This window comes from Fukomys damarensis, unplaced genomic scaffold (assembly GCF_012274545.1).
Source record: "Fukomys damarensis isolate Sample0158 unplaced genomic scaffold, DMR_v1.0_HiC HiC_scaffold_17, whole genome shotgun sequence".
NCBI classification, from domain to species: Eukaryota; Metazoa; Chordata; class Mammalia; order Rodentia; family Bathyergidae; genus Fukomys; species Fukomys damarensis.
Window position 1 is genome coordinate 19,450,066 of NW_022900929.1, and position 5,019 is coordinate 19,455,084.

The window sequence follows — 5,019 nt, forward strand, 5'->3', positions numbered from 1 at the left end:
TTTTTTTTTTTTTTTTTGTGGTACTGGGCAATGAGCCCAGGGCCTTCTCACTGAGCTACATCTCTAGCTCTTTTGAAAGATCTCTATTTTGAGACCAGGTCTTACTAGGTTGCTCAGACTGGGCTGGAACTTGTGATCCTCCTGCCTCAGCTTCCTGAGCAGCCAAGATGTCCAGTGTGCACCACCACACCTGGAATCCATGCTTCTCGAGCCAGTGCCGTCTCCCCATCTGTGGCCTTCCATTCTTGCCCTAGTGTAGGCTTGAACCCACGAACATCCTTTCTTGGTGCTCTTGGGCTGCAGGGCTGGGCAGAAGAACAGTACGCACTGTGTCTGCCCCAGGCAGGATGTGGAGTCATGGCTGGGATTTCCTCCTCCCAGCCCCTGCAGAGGCCTCTTGTGTACCTTCACTGGCTCCCTCATCCCTACTCCAAGGTCTCCTCGGAAATCTCTCTCTTCTTCCAAACCCTTGTCTCTATGCATACCCCCTTGCTCTCGCACAAGACCTCTGCTGGGAGGGATTTCTGCTCACTTTGACCAAGTGGCACCCCAGAGAGACATCTGTGTCCTCATCTGTGTCCGCCAACTGTCTTAGTCACTTTCCTCATTGCTGGGACAAAATACCCGATGCCTGAAACTTGAAGGAGGAGAGGTTTGTTTAGGCGCATGATTTAGAAGTTTTAATCCTTGCATAATTGGCAGCATGGTGGAAGGGACTGGGTGTAGTAAGCTGCTTAATTCATGGTGCACAGGGAGCAGGGCAATCTAAACCATAACATCAGCTCTTCGGTCCCTCTTGCACTGGCTACCTTCTCTACCTGCATTTTGTAAAAAAACAACAGCAGTGTTCTCCCATGTGGTCTCTGCCAGACCCTTGGCAATTTCCCCATGAGAAGGAATCTATACCCTCCTCTCCCAACTTAGGCAGCCTGCCTGAGTGCTTCAACTCAGAGAACATGGAGGAATGTATTCTATGTGATTTCAAAGCTCAGTCCCAAATGAGAGGGCCCTGTGCCCATGATGTCTCTGCTTCCTGTCCTCCATGAAGTGAGCAGCATTCTCTGCCCAGTCCCTTCCGCCTTGCTGCTGACTGTGCAAAGGACGACAATTCTGTACATTATACTTATTGGAAGGTGGCCAGAGAGAGAGAGAGAGGGTGTAGCTTTGACCAGCGGAATTGATGAAGGTGCCCCAGGCTATTGGATCTCCCGAAGTGGAGTCCAGCACACATATTGTAGGGCCCCACAGCAAGCAGGAAGGCAGAAGAGGATCTCCTCTCACTCACGACTTGGTGAGCTCTTAGTTCTTCTCAATTAAGTCTCCTCCCACCATTAAAGCTTCAGATGGAAGATGGAATACCTGAATCTGGACAGATTCCTGACTGTTGAATCTCAATTGCTTCTCCCTGCAGGTATAGTTTTGATGCCTGGGTGCATGGAGCCCCCTCTCTCATTCCCCCAGATGCCAGTACATTGGGCACAGCCACCCACCTCCCAGACATAGCCATCTCTGCTCCACACTTCTGCTTTTGGAGTTGTGCAGAATGCCACAGAAAGCCTTGTACAGTTGAGCACATAATGATACTCAGGGATTTAGGACATGACCCCAAACTTGTGTTCTCCGGGAGAAATCTATAGCATGTGGGCATAGCAAAGCTGGCCATTTTGTTGCAGGGAAATCAAAGCCAATTCTTCCTTTCACTAGGTGCAGCATGCTCGAGAAAACAGCAAGTCAGCCAATAACCAATCTATTGAGAAGAATTTTCTGCATCCCAGACCCTCAAGGACCAGAAGGGTGGAGGAAGTTAAGATGTGGTTTTGGTCGCAGAGGTCACCTTCTTTAGCAGTACAGCCTGTAATACTCATAAAGCAGCCACAAATCAACTGTGCTGGGCTTTGTGCTGGATGCTTTCATAAAGGGCCCTTCATTTTGTTCAGTGATTTTTATGTGTCTAGCATGTACTAAGCACGTTTTATACCTAATCTCATTTCATTCTCTGGGCATGTTTTCCCCTTTTTATAGGCCAAGGGTCACATGATTCCCCTGAAGTTACCCTGTTGGTGAATAACAGAGCGGGGTCCCACATTTTCTGATAAGGCCCATGGGTATCTGTGGGATGCCAGGCTGCCAGTCTGTACAGGGCGTGAGCACCTTCTGATAAGCCACACTGTGGGTGGGGACAGGGGCAAGAGGCTCCTTCAGGACAGGTGGGAGCTGGAGGGTCTCAGAGGGGCCTGGCCTCCGTCTCTGTGGTCAGGTGCTTTGTTAGTCTGGGAATAAGTGGGAGGTGTCGGTCGGTCTGTCTGGAAAGCTGGCTCTGGCAAACCCCAGTGGTAGCACCGACTGGCAAGGGGAGCTCTGTTGTGGATGGGTTGGGAGAAGACAATTCCTAGGGAGAGTGAGCGGTAGGGAGGCACCCCGCACCCTAACCCTGGTGGCTCAGCTCCGTGGCCAGTCTGGCTCCTGCAGCACCCTCTGCCTGGCGAGGAGGTGAAAAGGGCCACATTGCGGGCCACTCAGGGACCCCCCGTACTCTCCCCTGGGGCAAGGGTAAGAAGATCAGTGTCCTGGTTTGCTTTTTCTCCCTCGAGTCTCCACTCCCCTCTCTCTTTCCTGTCTCTGTTTACATCTTTCTTTCTTCATCCGTCTGTCCACCCATCTAACCATCCGCCCGCCATCCATCCATCCATCTGTCCCTCCATCAATCCATGTCTCTATCTCTGGATCTGCTCATCCCAGTCATAGTACAGAGGTATTTAGGGTGAGGAAAACTCCCCGAGGGCTTAATTTTCCTGTAGCTGGCTCTGGTCATGGCCAAACCGTTGAATTTCCTGAGTCAGGGCTCAGTCTTTCCATCTGTGAACCAGTAGAGTTGGCCAGGAAAACCCCATGGGCCCATTTGAACTCTGGTCCTGAATAATAGAGATTCCAGGTCCTTTTCCAGTCCATCAGCCTATTTTGTAGCCACAGCTGGACCTTGAGGGCACTGGGGAAGCTGGGAGCCCCGAGGCCCCTTGTGCCTGGTGCCTGGATGATTTGTGAGGCCCTCAAAGAGAGCGGCAGGACTGGGGTTTCCCGAGCTGTAGGCGCGCTCTGACAGTCAGAGCTGTAGGCGCGCTCTGACATCTGCTATTTCTCACTCCAGTGAGACTGATTGGCTCCAGATGGGCCCCTGCAGACTGTCTCCAGCTGTGCATTTCATCCAGAGGCCCCTAAGAGAGAGCAGGACACGTGCTGACTGCCAAAGCTGGAGGCCAGTGGGCACAGAGGCTCTGATTCTAGGCTCCCCTTAGCACGAAGACTCTTTCTTCCCTGGGAGTCCCCCACTTCAAAGCAATGCAACCCCAAGCCTGCTGAGGAAGGGCTGTCTGCAAGGCAGGCCTGGGCCTGGCAAACGTCCCAGCTAGGGAAGACTGGTTCACTGGGTCATTGGTTCTTTGGGTCAATCTCTGTGGCTCTTCTCTAGCTCACAGGAGGTTTGAGGTCATGGAAGGGACCCGGCCACCTTCCTTAGACCCAAGCCTGGGTCCCAGACCCCTTAGGAAGTTTCCTTCGGAAGCCTTAGTGGACTTAGCCTACTCCTTGGGGACCAAACCATTGCACTTTCCTCCTCTCTCCTCCCTCCCTGTCTCCCTCTTTGATACAGAGTCTTCCTAAGTTGTTAAATTGCCCAGGTTGGGCCTGAACTTGTCATCCTCCTGCTTCTGATTCTTTATTTCACAAAATAGCTAGGTGGAGGAGAAGGATCCCAGGCCGGAAGTCAGGAATCTACCTGGAACTTGAGTCGATGGCTTCCGGCCGGGTGACCTCGGACACATCACTGGACTCTGCAGGGCCTCGATTTCCCCACTTGTAGTGTAGGACACGCTTATCTTTCACTGTCAGAGTCTGCTTACTGCGTCTGTAACTTTCATCTTTCAGAGAGGAGTATCATCAGAGGCACCGGGCTCTCTCCTGGGCTTCTTCAGCAAAAAGGAGTACAAAGAAATACAGCAGGGCAGATAATATGAAGCCCTGTGCTAGGCAGTCACCTAATTTGTGGCACCCAAGGGATTCTCTGTTCTGCATGAGGTTTTGCATCTAATGTTAGATGCCTGAGCAGCAGTGGGGGCCTTGGGCCCTGGCCCTGGGGGCTTAGGCAGGAGCCAAGAGGAGCAGTCACCAGTGGCCCCGGGGACACCTTCAGCTCTGGATGAGGTAAAAAACTTCACTGCATCAGAGACAGGAGACCACCCCGCCATATGGAATTGGGCAACTGTGCATTAACTAGGTAACTATGCTCTTTGTAGAAAGTACCTGAGTACATGACAACTTCTGTAACCTGTCACCAAAGGAGCAGAAGGGACTCAGAACTGTTTGCTGTCCACCTCTCCACTGCTCTGCTTTGTGTAAATCCTGCTTGCTCTGTCCCCAGGGAAACTCCAATGGGATCAAGCCTTGTTTAGGTAACAAGAGGTATATAAGGAAGCCCAGGGGCTCTCAAGACTGACAGGAATCACTCACTGAGCCGCCGGCATCATTATAAGCCACTTTTAACTCCTATCTTCGTGTTAAAGAGTTGCCTGTCCAGGGTCCTCACTGTTTCCAGCTTCACACCAGCTTTCCTAGGTAGATGCTTTCTTTCTTTTCTGTCTCCCCGTGCTAGTCCATCTGGGTTACTATAATGAGGATACCGTGCTCTGGGTGACAGCAGACGTTCACTGCACACGGTTCTGGAGGCTGAGGAGCCCCAAATTCACACAGTGGCAGAGTTGGTGTCCGCTGCGTGCTCGATCATAGGTGGCCATCTTCTTGCTGTGTCCTCCTCACCTGGTAGAGAGCAGAGAGCTCTCTAGGGTCCCTTGCCAATCCCATAGGTGACAGCCCTACCTTTGTGACCTAACTATCCCCCAAAGGCCCCACCTCCTCATGGCACCATACTGGGGGTGTAGGATTCCAGCAAAGGGATTTCAGGGGGCCCACGAGTGACAACCCCTTTCTTTAATGCTAGCACAAGGCTGATGAGTCATAGGTTCTTAT

At 51.9% G+C, this 5,019-nt stretch overlaps 1 long non-coding RNA gene across 1 annotated transcript; it reads right to left on the bottom strand.

Moving 5' to 3' along the window:
- Positions 1-1,398: 1,398 nt before the first annotated feature.
- Positions 1,399-4,813, bottom strand: LOC104858719. The gene is made up of 3 exons (XR_779204.2): positions 4,674-4,813; positions 3,773-3,962; positions 1,399-3,212 (listed from the first exon to the last, which is right to left on the bottom strand). It is a non-coding gene; the product is annotated as an uncharacterized LOC104858719 (long non-coding RNA).
- Between the last annotated feature and the right edge of the window lie 206 nt (positions 4,814-5,019).